This window comes from Macrobrachium nipponense, chromosome 32 (assembly GCF_015104395.2).
Source record: "Macrobrachium nipponense isolate FS-2020 chromosome 32, ASM1510439v2, whole genome shotgun sequence".
NCBI lineage: Eukaryota > Metazoa > Arthropoda > Malacostraca > Decapoda > Palaemonidae > Macrobrachium > Macrobrachium nipponense.
Window position 1 is genome coordinate 17,831,898 of NC_061094.1, and position 18,620 is coordinate 17,850,517.

The window sequence follows — 18,620 nt, forward strand, 5'->3', positions numbered from 1 at the left end:
ATGAAAAATTCATATCTAGCAAAGTAATTACGTACTTTTAGAAAAAAAACTCCTCATTTGATTAGAGGTCTACATCAGGTCTATATATGGTAGTAATCCCAGTTCTTAATATTAAATATCAAGGGACGAGATAGAATTCGAAAATTGGTTATTTTCGGGATAAATTGCCCTGGCATCAAAACCAAAGGTCAGAGGTGAAAATCATATGCGGTTTGGAGATGTCTCTAGTCACATTGTTAAGTGGTATGAATATGAAAGTCCTGTCCTTAAAAAATGGCATTAGCCGGCCAGCCCCCTTAACACCTTACTCGAATCTCTCTGCCCGACCGTCACAGACTTATGTCTGGATGGCTTTAGATTCTTGCTTATGCTTCCTGTTTGGGTTCCTCAATTACCATTGTGAGAATCATCAGTTATGTCTCATTAGATTCAATATTGTCTTTCTGATTACCCCACATTACAACAGAAGTCTCTTGGTCGTCCGCTTCGGCCCAATTAACCCATAGACCACTGCGATGATTCAGAATGATTGTTCAGACAAATGCAGTGGTTTTTCTCTTCTATTTTCTCTTAATTCGTAAAAGTGTTCAACTACTAGTTATTAACCGTGATTTGGAGTGAACGTTAGAAGACTTAGCCCTTATAACTCTGCTTCCAGGGTAAACAGAAGAGTTACTCCGTGAACCAACCTTCGCAGTGACTAGAAGTGGTTCGTCAAGCATACACTCCTGTTTGTTTACACGACTAAAGACTTTCAGCCTTCATTGCAACAGAATCAGAGAACTATTCATACCTTAGGAGGTGATGGTTAGAACTCATCTCTTCCTCTGTCTAAACTTGGGCCTTCCATTTTATATGGACTTCATTTTTGAGACACAATGTTGTGGATTGTTTTTTGGCCTTGTTTGGAACAAAACTAAGGATATAAGAACAGCCTTTTCCTCCTTAGTTATCAGTCATTTGTTGCTCTTTAAGCCCATTCTGCTATCAATCTACCGGATGCATAAACAATCTTTGTTTACCATATTTGTTTTCTTTTTTATGTAAGCTTTTAAAAAAAAAAAAAAAAAAAAAAAAAAAAAAAGAGTAGGTCAAAATTTTTGAATACCTCAAGACCATTGTTAGTGACTGACATGACATCATGGAAGGAAGCATAGGATGTTCTCCTATTATCTCTTCACCTTTTCAGTAAGGCGCTGAGTTCGGAGAGCCCAGGTTGGTACAATGTACCTTTAGCACCCACCACTCTCGGTGGATGGGTCATGTTATTTCAGTGTAGGTTTCAGTGTTTTCAGGTTGTTTTATTCTGGTGCTGCACCTTGGGCAAGGGTGGGCACCTATCTTACTGTGCTAGCCATAGGAGCATTCCCCTCGCTGCAAAGTTCCCCTTAAGTAGGAGGTGACCCTTGGCTTTACTGCCACACTACTACGAGTTAAGATGAACACCAACCAGAGACAGTACTATTCTGCATAGCTCTCTTAATTCATAGGAATGAACAAGCATTCTTTTTCCAGTGCTAGCAACTTTTCTTTTCTATTTCAAATTCATTACATGATTTGATGTTTTGCAGTTGAATATGTCCATGATCCCACCTCCATTCAGTGTGGAATCAGCTATACGGTGATCCCCCCGTATTCGTAAGGGATACTTACCAGACCCCCCAGTGAATAGTTAGAACCCACGAATAGTTGGAACCCCTATAATAATGCTGAAAACAGCCTATTTTGTTAGTTAAAACTCAAGAAAAACCCACTAAAAACTTTTATACTTGGTTTTTTTAATAGTTTTATCACAAAGTGCATTTTATGATAAAATCGATAAAAAAACCATGAATTTGTGGATATTTCTCATAGAAAAATACCGTGAATATGCGAGTTTTCCGCGAATAATGCGGGGAAACGTTCCCGAGAGAAATCTGCAAATGTGTGAGTCCGCGAATCCGGAGAACGCGAATACGGGGGTCCACTGTATAATTACTGGGTAAGTCGCATATACAAGAATGATTTGATAATTTTATAATAAAATTAAATTTTGTATATACTTATCCAGTAATTATATGATTAGAGCCCGCCTGCCTCCTCTCTGATGGACATTATGCATAAAACAGAATGATGTGACTAGCCAAGTTGTTTCTAGTATTGCTGTAGGTGGACGGCACTGTAAATCTACACTGAGCCATCGAAGCGCTACGCACAAAATTTGAATTTAGGCTGCCATTGAGTAGAAACTCTTAGTATATATTTACTGGGTAAGTATATACAAAATATAATTTTATTATAAAAATTTAGTTTTTTGATAATTAAAACTAAAACAAAATTCTAAAATGCTTATAATTGAGCGTTTTAATAGTTTCATCACAAGATACAGTTATTTGTGAATGTTTCTCTGTGAAAAATAGTGAAAAATACAGCGAATAATGGGTGTCAACTGTACCTAAATATATTAAGATTTTTATCATATAAAGTACATTTAGTTATAAAATTGACATGAAAATACAGTAATTAGTGAATATTTCTCAGTGAAAAATGCTGCGAAAAGGCAAATTTCCAGTGAGTAATGGGTACTATGGTCTATAGAGAAACCCGTGAATAAGTGAGTCCATGAATCTTGAGAACACAAATACGGGGCATCCCCTGAATAGGTAGTTCCCAATTAATGGCGGGGTACATTCCTGCCAAGTGCTGATAACTGAAAATCATTGATAACTAGAACATCATAGTAATTATGATAGTAAATGACTTTTACAATTCCGTAAGTGCAAATCGGCGCCAATAAACCGCTTACCGATAAACCACTTGCCAGTCCCAAAAATTGCTTACTGATGCTGTTAAACCTCTGACAGATGCCAATAAACTTCTTACTGACGCCAAAAATCTATTACCAGCCCAAAAATCTGGTCAACTACAGTGTTAGCCAAGTGTTGTAAAACTGAAATACTGTTAATTGAAACCCTGTTAACTGATGTCACCAATTGAGAGTTAAGTCTTTGAAAAGTAAATACTAAATTAAGTATTCACATACGGGCAGTCCCCAGTTATTGACAGACTCTTTTAATGTTGATCCGATTCTATGGGGCTTGTCTAGTATCATAGAATCGATTTATGCCGCCATAACGCACTGAGTTCCAGTTATGTATTGATAGAGTTATGGCACCATAACATACCTAATAGAGGCGCCATTAACTGGTTATCGGCTCCATTAACAGGATATCGGTGCTGAGTTTCAGTTAATGGTGGTTTTTGCTTATCAGCACCCCACAGAGAATGGAACCCTGTATTATTATTCCATACTAAGCTATAGTATACATACAGTTTAGCATACATACGTCAAAATATGTTAGTCATACCTTTCATTGATTCCAGAATTTGTTCCTAACATTAAAGTTCCTTGATATTACAGTGTCTTACTGATGGTTAGAATGCGTTGGACTTTGTAAAAGAATGAATAAATTGTTACATGAATAGTATATCAAATCTGCTTTATAAATCTTAAGTAATGATCTTTATCTTTTCCTCAGAGTGAGTTGCAGAGAGGATCTTGCAGCTAATCATGTTGTCCAAAGCGGGCATTGAGGTGGCTGACACAACAAGTAAGTTTTTTGGTCCTATATTGATGGTTATATTATTGTGATTTGCGAAGTGCACATAATTTTATCGTATTGCAAAGCTTTCTAACTTGTTATTAGCCTTCATTTTTATTTGAAGAGTTGTTCAGTGTAAATTTATCTTCAGAGTATAAAAAAGAGTAATTGGGATGGATCAAGATAGCTTATATCTCTGCTTTTGTAGGCAAAACAGCTTTCATATGAATAATTGTCCAGTATACTTGTTCTCCAGGTGTGTTTTGAATGTTTTAACCCTTGACAGAATTTTCCTTGCCACCATTTCATGATCTTGTATGTTTGCTAAGTGCTTTCAAGGTACTATACATTTACTTTTCTTAGGATGCCTTCCACTGAAATCAAGGCTAAGAAATTCCCTAGGATGCCTTCCATTGAAATCAAGGCTAAGAGTGTCAGGTTCTGTAGGAATGGTTATTGTGTTAGAAGGATGTTGATTTTTTTAGGTAGATAGACACTTTGTTTTAGCTTGCACGTAAATTGTGGAATTTATGGATTTTTGAAGGACTTTACTTGTGTTCGTTAGATATAGGAAAGGAAGTAAGTAGATAGACTTTAAAAGCAAATAATTAGCTCATAAACCACTCATTTCTCCCCTTCTCTAGGTCCTTCGTCTTTAGTTTTCCTTACTCAGTCAATGGCTCTTTCCTCTGCTAATGCTTTAGCTAATACTCAGAAGCTAGTACTATTGAGACTTCCTACCACTCCCTTTTCAGTTCAGGGAAAGCATATTGAGAAGTTAGAACAGGATGAGGGTGTAAACCATATTTTTAATTATGTAACTTACCCAGTGTAATTATATAGCTGAGAGTTTCACTTGCCGGCAGTTAAAATCCCTAGATTCACTGGTTGCGCTAATTGCCAGCAGTTAAAATCTCGAAATTCGCAGGTCGCGAAAATTTTCTGTTTTGTTTTGGCTAGGTAACAACGCCCTGCCAACTTTTGGGGCAAGAGAGAGGAACATCTTGGCAAAGAGCTCAGTTTGTTTCTACCTGTTGATGGCTGTGGTTGTCAGATGCAGTTATTCCTGTAATTTCTTGGACATTTTTCTTAGTGTGTCATCGCTATTGGTGAAGTACTCTTTCTTGTATTAGCCAGTTTGGCAAACAATTAGATAGTTAGATAGTGTAAGGTTCTTTCTTGATTGTGGATAAAGAACTAGACTTTGCTTTTGTTCTTACACGTTACACAAATCAGTCCTTTACATGAGGAATTACTTTCAGCATAGGCTGGAAATAATCGGTCATAGAAGATTAACAAGGTAGTTAGGCAGTAACTGCTTGTCTGATAGTCAGGAGTCCTGCCTGACTGAGTGTAAACATTGCACTTAGCTTTCGGCTGCTGTGATGAACAGATGCTTTCGCTCTCTGCCCAATTGTAATCGTTAGGAGATTTTTTCAATTCTTTCGTGAGGATTTTCCTTGTTTGTGTTTGTGTGATTTGTTTGCCTTGTTTATTTTTTGTTATCACAAACATGCAAACCCAGGAATTGTATAAACCTAAACATTCCCACTTTCTCAGCACATTTGTCCTGGAGTGGCGGCGGAAAGTGTGGTAGCTCCTGCTCTAAAGTGGAGATTGATCTTCATGCCCTTTGCGTGAAGTGCTGAGGGCATGAGTGTAATATGGATAATACCTATGATACTTGTTTCCTGGTTGGCAGAGCAGTGGGGAAGGTATGAGGGGAGGAAGCAATCTCGGGGGAAGACTTAAGGTTTCGTTGGAGGGTTACACGCCTCCGGTGACTCCATTGGTGGTCTATCCTCCATCGTCCTTTCTCCCTCCTCATAAGCTTCCTCAATTTGCTGTTACCCCTTCGGGGGTAATTTCGCCCTCACTTCCTTGGTTGACTCATCAAGTGTAGAAGAGCGGGGTAGGGTTGGCGACTCAGAGATGTACTCTAAGGCCTCTGCTCACTCCGAGGGAGTTTTCCCCCTCGAGGCGAGTAGGGGTTCTTTCTACTAACCCGACTTTTGCGCCCTTAAGTATGGCTGCCTCCTCCGCAGTTGGGAACTTGCAGCAGGCTTGGGTGAAGCTGGGGCTGCCTAATATCCCTTCGCTCCAGGGGCTGGTGGACCTTATCTCATCTGCCCCTGTGACTCATGGTACTGTTGTGGGAATGACAACAACCTTGTCTGTACCTTGGTATGCGGTACTTCCTCATCTTGTATACACGCAACACGTGACCACCGTAACACCTGTGGTAGTGTCGCCCGTGCCACATGTGTCGAGGACTGATCCATTCCTGCCCCCTCCACCTCCAAGGTACGTGGTCTTCTCTCCCCAGGCGACTTACAAGCATCCTCCCAGAGCAACATCTCTTTTTGGACCTCCTTTCTGTAGCCTTCTATCCTATTCCATCCGTGCCTGCTGCTGTGGTGTCAGGATCTTCTGTTCCAGCTGCTCTGGATTCCTGCTGCTTCAGCAGCTGCTCCAGTGGCACTTTGGATGGTGATCCTCCAGAATCACTGCAAAATCCTGCAAAGGTGTTTATTTGTTCCTACATGATATACAAACCCTCGGTCCTTTACTCATAAGGAATTACTTTCAGCGTAGGCTGTAATTACGGCCGTTAAATTCTTGAACAAGTTGGTTAGGCAGTAACTACCATCTGGTAGGCGGCTAGGCCCGCCTGCCCGGATGTAAACACTCCACTTTACTTTCGGCCGTCTTGCTGACTAGCCGTTGATTACAGTTTTCCCTGTGGGATCTTTAATTTGTTTTTTTGAATAAATATGTATATATGGTATTTGATATTAATAATGAATTTACTTTAATAATTAATGTGCAAACCCACTTTTTCTGATTGCCTTGATAGCCGCCTTTCTACTTTGTGTTTAGGATCGGCGGCAAGAGTGTGCCAACATCTTTATTACTTTACATTTTTGCCCTTTAACGTTAGGACCCTTTAACGTTAGGACGAGACATTTATTCATCTGAAATTTGAGCTTATGCTTTGGAAATTACTGAGAGGAACTTCGGAGGTTTGTTCTTTGTTTTCTCCTGGTATTTCCTCTTCTCCTTTGTCCTTTCGCTAACTATCAGACGAAGATAGAAGAGGGGCCGTGTGGTGTTGGTGTTTGAGGGATCTCTTCTCATTTCGGAGGGCAGTGCCCTTGGATGCAAGAGGAATATCCTTATTACTATAAATCATATTTTTATACATTCAACTTACCTGGCAGATATATACATAGCTATTACTCCGTCGTCCGACAGAAATTCGAACTTCGCGGCACACGCGGCAGGTAGGTCAGGTGATCTACCCCCTCGCCGCTGGGTGGCGGGAATAGGAACCATACCCGTTTTCTAATTCATAATTTTTCTGTCGCTGGAATGTAAACAACGTTTGCAGTTCCTCCTGACTTGATTTTTGGATTTCATTGCCATCGATCTACTGGGCTATCTTTTGCAGGGAAGTACTGGATCTTTGGTTCGGCATACGCATATTAATTTGTTTTTATAACTTTGGCTTCGAAAATTTCGAAGAATTGTTTACGTGTAACTACCGAACTTTTCGGTAGACACTCACATAGTTTGCAAGAAGGAAAATTTTAATATTTATTCATAATAACGTGTAGTAAATGTTAGAATTGATTGAGGACTGCTTTCGCTGAGAGCCTGAGACCAACGCAGTACGCCTACGCCTGTGACTGTCAGTACCATGTAGGTGTCAGTCATGAGCGGTCGGGTGTATCTCTCTCTCCTGCGGGATGGAATAACTTCCGTATCTCTCCCCTACAATCGCGGTCTTAACCTCGGATTGAGGGGATAGTTAAGCTAACATAAATAAATATTGTATGCCTTTTGCTAAGAAGCTTTCAATAAGAGAGATAGTACAACCTTTCAATGCTGTTTACCGTAGGTAACATTATTAAAGGATTCTATCGCAGCAGAACATTATATTATGTAATGCTCTCAGGCTTACGAAAGCATAGCTTATTAGAGTACCTGCTCAGAAGATGGATGAGTCGGATGGGAAACATTCTCTTTGGGGCAGAACTTGTTTCCCTGAATGGACTATACTACGTATATAAAGCTTTTTCCTACTAAGAACGGAATTAACATGTGAAAGGATGTCGGGTACCATAAAGGCACAAGTGTTCTGGCACATAACATAAAAAGAATTAGAAGAAAGCGCCAGTCTGGCGCAATGCTCCAGAAGCGCCAGCCTGGCGCAAAATTTGCGCCAGAAGCGCCAGCCTGGCGCAAATTTGCGCCAGAAGCGCCAGCCTGGCGCAGTGAGCCAAGAGCACCATCCAAGATTTTCTCGTTTTAGCGAGTTATTAACCTAAGATTCCAGTAGCCTCTCGGACACCAAGCTCGGTAACGGCAAAATTCGTTCCTGATTTCGTTACCCATTTAATCACTTAGGTCAATTCCACGACTCTCATATCGCAAAGAGCATCGAGAATCTCTTTTTTTTTTTTTTTTTTTTTTCGCTCCTATTCGCGTTAACAAAGAGATCCTTCTCGATCGACGTAATAACTGTTAACATGTTTAACATTATTGGAAAAAGTGTGAGAACCTGCGGAAGTCTTCTTCATAGATCTCTCAGTAAGGTAGAAAGACGAACAGGCTTCCTATAGACTGCTTCCTTTTCCTACTTCTCCCCCGATTGAAGATGACGGGGGAAAAGCTTCAAGGAAGATTATCTTGGCAGTACAAGAGCAACTGGCCTCTTTGGTGGGAGTGTTAGCGCCTCGTAGGAAGGACGTTGCGCTTCCAATCAAGAAGTCTCGTCCTCTCCCCTGCGAAGCGAGAGGCGTCATGCAGACGTGAAGCTTCCAAACATATCGCAGAGGCTTCGGTTTCGAGAGCGAGATCGGGAGAATCTTACGGAAGACACGTAACGCGAGAGAGACGTGAGACGTCGTCAAGACATGAAGCGTCATTTAAAGCTGCTTTTAGACGCGAGGCTCCAACCAAAAAATTTGGCGCCAGTTAGGACGCCTTTTGAGAGCGAAGCGTCTTCCAGGCGCGAGGCGTCATCCAGACGTCAGCAGCCACACAAGCGGGAGGCGTCAGCCAGGACGCTTGGCGGACTAGAAGCGTCATCCAAGCGGGAAGCGTCATCCATTTATGGAGAGAAGCCTGGGCTGTTGGCGCCTTCCAGGACTATTAAAGCGGGGAAGAGGAAGGAATATCATTCCCTTAGACCCTCTCCTATTAGGAGTTTGTCTCCTCCAGAGGAAAGACGTACTGAATTAGCAGCGGAGACTCATCTAGACCGAGAATTAGAAGTAAACTCGGAGGAGCAGTATCAAGGAAGAGAAGGACTGTCGAACTATAAAGTTTTGACAGCCTGGCTTCTAGAGGAGTATGGAGACGACTTGACTCCTGCCTCTCCTCCTTCTCCGCGCTCTCTTTTGTCGAGTGCAAAGACAAAGAAATCTTCGTCTTTTCTTAGAATGAAGCCAGCCATTTCGATGAAGAGGGCTCTTCAGTCTTTAGACTCTTGGATGAAGTCGAAGAAGGAGTTAGTTAGAACGGTCTTCTGCATGCCTCCAGCGAGACTAGCTGGTAAAAGAGGCATTTGGTGTCAGACGGGAGAGAATATGGGTATTTCTCTTCCGTCTACGTCAGAAGCGGACTTTTCGACCTTAGTTGACGCTTCACGTAGACAAGGTTTGAACTCTGCCCGTATAACTTGGGGCATTTCAGAACTGGACCATCTCCTCAAGGGACTCTTTCATGTATTGGAAGTTTTCAACTTCTTAGATTGGTCCTTGGGGGTGATGTCCAAGAAAGCCCATGATTCTGAGGACTCGAACCAGGGAAGTCCTTCTGTGTATTTCGTCTTGTATAGACAAAGCGGTTCAGGATGGCTCGGTTGAGATCTCCTCTTTATTTGGAGCAGGTCTTCTTAAAAAGAGGACAGTATATAGTGCCTTTTTAACCAAAGCGGTCTCCCACGCTCAGAGGGCAGCGCTTCTGTACTCGCCTTTGTCAGACTTTTTGTTCCCTTCTCAGTTAGTGAAGGACATTTCTCGTTCATTAACTGAGAAGGCGACTCAAGACCTTCTGACGCAGTCAGCAAGGAAGAAGAAACCTGCAGACAGCCTAAAGAACACTGTCATTGTCTGATGAGGAGAAAGACCGGGCCTACAACCTGACACAGATGCGCTAGATGCGAACATATAGGACAGATAAGAGTGTCCGATGTGGACATTGCCAGACATCCTCGAGACTCTACCAAGCTCGAAGCTCCGGCAAGTGGGGAGGAGCCAACCAGGCGCGAGGCGCCAGGCAGGAGTGAGGCGCCAAGCAGGCGCGAGGTACCAGCCAGCCGCGAAGCTCCAGGCAGGCGCAAGGCGTCACTCCAACCGGGCGCTAGACGCCAGCCAGGCGCGAAGCTCCAGGCAGGCGCGAGGCGCCAGGCAGGCACAAAGAGCCAGCCAGGCACGAGGCGCCAGCCAGGCGCGAGCAGCCAGCCAGGCGCAAGCCAAGCTCTAGGCGCGAATCTCCAGCTAAGACGCCAGGCGCGAGTGAGGCGCCAGCCAGGCGCGAGACGCCAGGCAGGCGCGAGACGCCAGGCAGGCGCGAAGCACCAGGCAGGCGCGAGGCGCCAGCCAGGGGCGAGGCGCCAGGCAGGCGCGAGGCGCCAGCCAGGGGCCAGGCGCCAGGCAGGCGCGAGGCGCCAGCCAGGCGCAAGCCAGGCTCTGGACTTCATCCAGAAGAGATCTGTTGCAAAGAAAGCCCTGGTCTTCTTTGGAAGAGTGGAATCTCTAAAGCACTTCTTGAGTAACTTGATGTTTCCTTCAAACAGCTAAGAATTAAAAGCGCTTGAAGTGCGAGCTTTTAACAATTCTTGTTCTTTCCATAACAATATGTCGTGAGAGTCATATTAGCTGTAATAACGGGAGATGCAACTCTGTGTTGACTTCTCTTTGCACGAAGGAGATCAAGTGGGCCTATGAGAGATCCTTCTCTCTTTGTTATACGTGTCCACGGATGCGTTGCTGGGATAGGGAGCCGACACTGATCCTTAACTAGTAAATTAAAATTTTTTTTTTAATTTTAACATAAGTGTATTATTTTCTGAGGTTATTTGAAATGAGTTTGGGGATAGCTCTTTTCAAATTAAGCACAAACCCTCGTGTTAGGATCAGGTGATCGGGATCGGTGTTGTGCTCCTTAAATTATGCCAATAGGCATTGGTGTATTGTCATGTAAGTGGATAAGACCCCATTGACAAATGACCACTAGATTCTGTCAAGTAAGTGGATAAGACCCCATTGACAGATCTACAAGAACTCTTAGCCATAGGTCACATCCTCGCTGAGGCTCTTGAGACGAAGCAGACTACTAGCAATAGCTAGGAAGTCGACCCTTCGTCTAAACACATAGGAACCAAGGTTTTATTTATTTATTACCTACAACGTATGTTGTTTACCTGTCTATTCAGTAATAGCTGTCTTTTACCCTCCACCAATGGTGTGAATCAGCTATGTATATATCTGACAGGTAAGTTGAATGTATAAAAATGATATTGTTATGATACAATAAAGTTTTATACATACTTACCTGGCAGATATATACAATTAATGGCCCTCCAGCCTCCCCTCAGGAGACAGCTGGAAGAAAAATTATGAATTAGAAAACGGGTATGGTTCCTATTCCCGCCACCAAGCGGCGGGGGGTAGATCACCTGACCTACCTGCCGCGTGTGCCGCGAAGTTCGAATTTCTGTCGGACGACGGAGTAATAGCTATGTATATATCTGCCAGGTAAGTATGTATAAAACTTTATTGTATCATAACAATATCATTTAATGAATGACACTTACCTGGCAGGTATATATATAGCTATATTCTCTGTTCCACCTGGCAGAAATTTTCAAAACTCGCGGCAATCGCTAGTAACCTATTAGTAGTTCAGGCAACCACCACCCCGTTACCGTGGCGCTAGCGCTAGGAAACCGTTCCCAATTGGGCCAGATTTTCTCTGCCAGCCGAACCGGCAACATTGTTGGTGGTTCCCTGCTAGAATTTTCATTCTCGTTGCTGACTGATCTTGGATTTTGGTATTGTACTCGGAAACGTTTTAGCTTGGCATTCGCTTTGGATTGTTCTTTAAGATGTCTGACTCTGGAAGTATGTTTAGAGTGTGTGTAAAAGAGGGGTGTAAGGTAAGACTGCCGAAAGCTTCGGTCGACCCTCATACCGTTTGTAAGAAATGTAGGGAGAATGTGTGTACTTGGGAGAATAGATGCATTGAATGTGAGAATTTATCAGAGAAGGAATGGAAGGTCTTTATGAAATATGTTGAGAGACTTGAGAAAGATCGCGTAAGGAGATCTGTTTCTCGTAGTGAGAAGTCAAATTCTTCGAGTAAAAGGAGTGATTGTATTTCCTCTCCAGCTCCTTCTAATGTAGAATTGGTAGTTCCTTCTCCCCAGGTATCTCCTGCGCCCGCTGCTGTATCGGAGGAGACGAACGATACAAATATTGTGAAAGTGTTCGCTGCCCTTGCGTCCATGGGCGACCAGATACAGCGACTTACAGACAAAGTTAGTGCTTTCGATGTCAGTGAAAGTGTAGTGGAGGGGGCGTCTGATCGTCTCTCTTGTGCTCCTAGACCTAGACCCCTCTGTCAAGCTCCCCAGACCCAAGGGAGAAGGCATGTCGACAGTCGAAGGGAGGCGAGAGAGGTTTTGCCATGGTCAGGCGTCCCTTCGAAACAGTCCTGTTGCAAGTTCCCAGGCTGTTGCAGTTCGCCGCAGAAAAGGCGTAACTGGGAAGTGTGCGTCCTCGGAAGGTTCGACTTCCGAGCGAGAACGTAGGTATGCAGTGGTGTCTCGCCCACTCAAGAGGACGTTCAGGACGTCAACGGCTCTCGAGAGACAGGCGCAAGACAGTGAGGCTTGGAGTAGTCCTGAGGTGTTGTCATCCTCGGAAGACGGGGACGCAGTGCCGATCAAGAGAAAAAGGATTTTTCGTGCTAGAGAGGACGCAGGACGCACTGGTGATATACGTCCGTCTCGGCATGGTATTTCCATGGGAGATTCGCCATCATCTTCTTATGTATCCTCCCCTCGTATTCTCCGTCGGGTAGAGTACAGGATCGCTCTCCTTTAGGTCGCAGTCCAGCTCGTAATCCTCATCCTTAGTCGTCTACATGCAGGAGGATAGTACGAAGCATTTCTTACGGGAAATGCAGTCAAAGTTGGCAGTGCTGGTGAAGTCTTGGGATGCTACTGAACAACCATCTTCGAGGCGTAAGGACGATTTCCTTCCCATTAAGTCTTCTAAAAGGGAAGACAAGGACGCATTCGCCGAGGACGCAGGGCGAACTGGCGCTAGGAGGAAGGTAGTTTCCGAAGAAGCAGGACGCAAACGGCAGGACGCGGGACCAATGGTGGACGCAGGACGCAGGCGACAGGAAGCAGGCGTTTCTAAGATGGACGCAGGACGCAGGCGGCAGGACATCGAGAGCGCGGCAGGACGCAGAACGCATCGGTCAGCCGCAGGACGCAGGCGGCAAGACATCGAGAGGCGGCAGGACGCCGATGCCTCGCTAGCGCAGGACGCAGGCGGCAGGACGCTAGTCCGTCAACGAAGCGTCAATACGACGACGACTTGCAAGATATTTCTTCAGCAGAAGAGAGTTTGGAAGTAATTGAAGAAAAGAATACAGAACCTTCTTCAGATTATAAGGTTCTGACTTCACGTCTTATTGCTGTTTTTGAGGGGGAGTTTAAACCGACAGCGCCGTTATCCCCCTTATCACAGTTTTCCAAGACTAGGACTCCAAAGAAGTCCTCCTTCCTGAAAATGACGATGTCAATTTCGGCGAAGAAGGCCCTTCAACGGGTGAATGACTGGATGAAGGACAAGAAAGAAGCGGGAAAATACTCGTTTGTTTTTCTACCAGCTAAGTTAGCTTCTAAATCAGGAGTATGGTACGCTACTGGAGAAAGTCTAGGCCTGGGAGTACCTGCCCTCCTCCAGGGGGGACTTCTCCATATAGTGGGACAGCTCAGCAGACAGGCGTTACAGTCGGCCAAGGTCTGGTGGACGTCTTCGGAATTTGACCATCTATTTAAAGGGATTTTTAGGACTTTCGAAGTCTTTTAATTTCTTAGATTGGTCTTTGGGAGCGCTAGCGAATTCCATAGGAGAAGAGGATTCGCAGGACTTAGAAACAGCTAAGAGCATATGTCCTGCATGGATAAGGCTCTTAGAGACGGAACGAATGAGCTGGCTTCGTTAGTCCACAGCAGGAGTGCTTAAGAAGAGATCGCTGTGTTTGTTCGTTCGCCTCAAAAGGAGTTTCTAACTCTCAAAAAATCGGAGTTACTGTTCTCTCCCCCTTTCGAAACAGCTGTTTCCTTCAGAGGTGATTAGGGATATAGCTCTATCCTTTCGCAGAAAGCCACTCAAGATCTTCTTTCGTCTTCGGTTAAGAAGTTCTTACCAACCAAGTTGGTGAAGAAGACGCCAAAGGAGACTAGACCGTCGCAACAGCCTTTCGAGGAAGAACATTCGCTCGACCCGCCTTTAGGGTAAGAGAGTACCCGCGAAAAAGAGGAGCCAAGACCCCACCCTCTAAAGAATGAGAACTCGGTCCTCCAGACGACAGTGGGAGCCAGACTTCAATGTTTTTGGAAGTTTCCTTTGGCAACAAATGGAAGGCAGATCCCTGGGCTGTCAACGTAGCTCGGAAGGATACAAGATTCCTTTCGTGAAAAAGAAAAGACCTCCTCTCGCAACATCTCCGAGAGCCCTCGGGGCAAATTACAACGATTTAGAGAAGAAAGCGGCCTCTGGGAGCAAGTAGCTTCCATGCTAGAGAAAGGAGCAATAGAACCTGTTCTGGATCACGAATCTCCGGGATTTTACAACCGTTCTGTTAACCTGGTTGCAAAGTCCTCGGGAGGTTGGAGGCCACCCCCGTGCTGGACGTAAGGTCAACTGAATAATCTTTTGTAGAAAAGGACCAAGTTCACTATGGAGACGAACGATTCAGTACTGGCAGCGGTACGTCCAGGGGACTGGATGGCGGGACTCTGGACTTACAAGACGCATACTTTCATATTCCGATTCATCCAGGAAGCAGGAAGTATCTAAGGTTTGTGATTCAGGACAGGGTCTTTCAGTTCAAGGCCCTATGCTTCGGCCTTTGCACAGCCCCTCAAGTATTCACGAGGATGATGTCCAATGTGGCGAGATGGCTACATTTAAGAGGGATCAGAGTGTCTTTGATCTGGACGACTGGTTGATAAGATCCCAGTCGAGAAGTCAATGTCTGGAGGACGTGAGTCAAACATTGGACTTAGCAAAAGACCTAGGTCTGGTAGTGAATATGGGAAAGTCCATTTGGAGCCCAACAACAGATAGTTTATTTGGGGATTCAGATATCGGCAGTGACTTTTCGGCTTTTCCGTCCCCCGAAAGGCAAGCCCAATGCAGTCAGAAGGTGCAGGATTTTCTAAAGAAAGACCGATGCTCTGCAAGAGAGTGGATGAGTCTACTGGGCACACTCTCTTCCATAGAGAGGTTCATTTCTTTAGGAAGACTGCACATGAGGACCTCTTCAGTTTTTCCTGAGGGATTCATGGCCAAGAAAATCGCAACCGGATTCCTTCCAGTTTCTAATTCCGACCGAAGTAAAGGAGGAATTAAAGTGGTGGCTAACTCCAGGCAGGTTAGCAAGAAGGATGTCGCTTCAGCAGAAGAACCCAGACCTCGTCTTGTTTTCCGACGCGTCGGACGCGGGTTGGGGAGCGACATTAGGCCCTTCAAGAGGTGTCGGGACTTTGGAACAAGGACGAAACAAAGTGGCACATAAACAGGAAGGAACTGTTGGCAATTTTCTTGGCTTTGAAGCACTTCAGAGAGTTGATTCGAAACAAGACAGTGCAGGTCAACTCGGACAAACACCACGGCTCTGGCATATATTCGGAAGCAAGGGGGAACTCATTCTTTTCCCTTTACAATCTGGCAAAAGAAATTCTGCTTTGGGCAGAAGAGGAAAAGGTCGTGATACTCACCAGGTTTATACAAGGAGAGAAGAACGTGGGTGCGGACCTGTGAGCAGGAGAGAGCAACTTCTCTCTCGACGGAGTGGACGTTGCACATGGAGGTTTGCCAGAGCCTGTGGAAGTTGTGGGGCCGTCCGGTAGTGGATCTGTTTGCGACAGCCAGAACAAAGAGGTTACTAACATATTGCTCTCCGATTCCAGACCAGGAAGCAGTGGCGGTAGATGCATTCCTGATGGATTGGTCAAACTTAGATCTGTACGCTTTTCCTCCGTTCAAGGTGCTGGGGAAAGTGATGAAGAAGTTCAGGGAGAGCAAAGGAACGAGAACGACCTTAATAGCCCCGTTTTGGCCGGCCCAAAGTTGGTTCACAGAGGTACTGGAATGGACGGTAGATACGCCAAGGACTCTTCCTCTAAGAGTAGATTTACTCAGACAACCCCACTTCGACAGGTTTCACAAGAATACCCTCGCTCTGGGTCTGACTGCGTTCAGACTATCGAACGTCTGGTCAGAGCGAGGGGATATTCTAGAGAGGTGGCCAGTGCAGTGGCTAGAGCCAGAAGAACATCCACAATCACGGTGTATCAGTCGAAGTGGGACAATTTCCGGAAGTGGTGTAAAAACAGGAAAGTGTCTTCATCCAGTACCTCTGTGACCCAAATCGCAGATTTCCTTCTTTACTTGAGGAAGGAATTACACTTGTCAGTTTCGACAATTAAAGGTTATAAGAGTATGCTAACCTCAGTGTTTAGACACAGGGGTCTAGACATCTCGAATAACCTAGATCTGAGAGATCTGATTAGGTCGTTTGGGACGAAGAAGAAACAATCAGAAGGCAGGCCACCTGCGTGGAACCTGGATGTGGTCTTGAAGTATTTAACTTCTAGCAAATTCGAACCGTTAGAGGAATCCTCTCTGAGAGATCTTGCTAAGAAGACTATCTTTTTAGTAGCATTGCAACTGCTAAAAGAGTTAGTGAGCTTCAGGCCATATCGAAGAAGGTGGGATGGAGACACGGCAATGCAGTGTGTTCATTCCAAGAAGGTTTCTTGGCCAAGAATGAGGATCCAGCTAATCCTTGGCCAAGATCCTTTGAAGTTGTGGGTCTAGCTGAATTGGTCGGTAACGAGCAAGAAAGAGTTCTCTGCCCAGTGAGAGCGTTGAGATGTTATATAGAAAGAACAAGAGTTATCAGAGGGAGGTCTGATGCTCTGTGGTGTTCAGTTAAAGACCCCACTAGACTCATGACGAAGAACGCTCTAGCCTTCTTCATGAGAGAATTAATTAAAGAGGCTCATATGGTGTGTGAAGAGCAGAGCTTTGGTATTTGAAAGTGAAGGCTCATGAAGTCAGGGCAGTGGCGACTTCATTAGCTTTTAAAAAGAATTTAGCCCTCAAGGAAATTATTGAATCAACATATTGGAGAACTAATTCAATATTTGCGTCTCATTATCGAGGGACGTTCAGACAACCTTCGATAATTGTCAGACGCTAGGTCCATACGTGTCCTCGGGTACAGTATTGGGCAAAGGAGTTACTACCCCATAACCTTCTTGTAAGCTAGTTGATTTTATTAGGTGATGGTGTTTGTGTTTTTTGGTTGTCTGAGAAAAGGATGCGTACTTTTCTCAGTCGTGTTAGTATTATCTGGTGATGGTGTGTGTGTAGTTTAGGTAAATGATCTGTTACTAGCTTGAATGCCGTGGCATAAGAGGGCTGTAAAGGATCTGTCAACACATTGGTCACGTCCAGTTGTCAGTTCCAGTCTTAGCTTCTTCAACATACAGGACACTTCCTTGTTGAGAGCTACTAAGGTTTAAGCAGGCTTAGAGGCAGGACCTATGAAGTCAGCTACCTTAGCAGGTAAGGAACCTGGAGTTTTAATAATATTTTAATAATATTTTTATACTCTAAGAATGTTGCTGTCCTTGACCCACCTCCAAATGTGTCAATCAGCTATATATATACCTGCAGGTAAGTGTCATACATTAAAATGAAGTTTTTATGATAAAACAAAGTTTAATGTATACTTACCTGGCAGGTATATATAATTTAATTCCCACCCGCCTCCCCTCAGGGACAGGGTTCAGAGAAAATCTGGCCCCAATTGGGACGGTTCCTAGCGCTTAGCGCCACGGTAACGGGTGGTGGTTGCCTGAACTACTAATAGGTTACTAGCGATTGCCGCGAGTTTTGAAAATTTCTGCCAGGTGGAACAGAGAATATAGCTATACAGGGGGTCCTCGAGTTACGACGTTGATCCGTTCTTACGATGCGTCGTAACACGATTTTCAGCGTAAGTCGGAACATTGAAAAATACCACATGATTTAATGTAAATACCTATCAATAACAACGAGAGAACAATTCCTTACCTTTTATTAGCTTGATTGGCTTGCACACTGGAGAGGAAGCTGCGGTGCTGGAGAGACTGGGGGAGGTTAGTGAAAGAGAAAAAGAACCTCCAGAAGTTGCTGGAGATGCTGAGGCAGATGATTCTTGAGGTGAGGCAGAACATACTAGTACTGGAGATGCTGAGGCAGGTGATTCTTGAGGTGAGGCAGAACATACTACTGGAGATGTTGGGGCAGGTGAGTCTTTTAGGTGAGGCAGAACCTACAGAAGGTGCTGGAGATACTGGGGCAGGTGAGTCTGGGTTAGCAGAACATTCAGAAGGTGCTGGAGATTGTGGGGCAGGCGAGGTCTGGATTAGCAGAGGCAGCTGAGGTAGAGGGTACAGGATCTCCTGCAGGCCTCTCTACCTTCTTAAAATACTGCTCCAGGTTAGTCTGAACAGAGAGCGACCTCTTTTCATCCAAGATCTTCCTTGTAACACTGCATCAAATCCATGACGCCTCTGGAAAACCCTAGTGAAACCTGTCCAAGTTGGGATCCTGAGCCTCAAAAGTTGACAACGCTTGCTGCAACTCTGCAAAACCTCTTATCAAGTCCTGCCTTGTGAAAGCCTTAGGCTCTGGGGTGGGTGCTTCTTCTTCTTCCTCTATTATCTGCTTCTCC

At 44.6% G+C, this 18,620-nt stretch overlaps 2 protein-coding genes across 2 annotated transcripts in view; both read left to right on the top strand.

Moving 5' to 3' along the window:
- LOC135207247 (coiled-coil domain-containing protein 112-like) overlaps positions 1 to 3,590 on the top strand; it is a 29,885-nt gene extending 26,295 nt beyond the window's left edge. The window contains exon 2 of the mRNA XM_064238896.1: positions 3,519 to 3,590. The gene's annotated coding sequence lies outside the window, so the exon portion shown is untranslated. The remainder of the gene's footprint in view (positions 1 to 3,518) is intronic.
- Positions 1 to 18,620, top strand: part of LOC135207248 (methenyltetrahydrofolate synthase domain-containing protein-like) — a 420,744-nt gene that overhangs the window by 26,488 nt on the left and 375,636 nt on the right.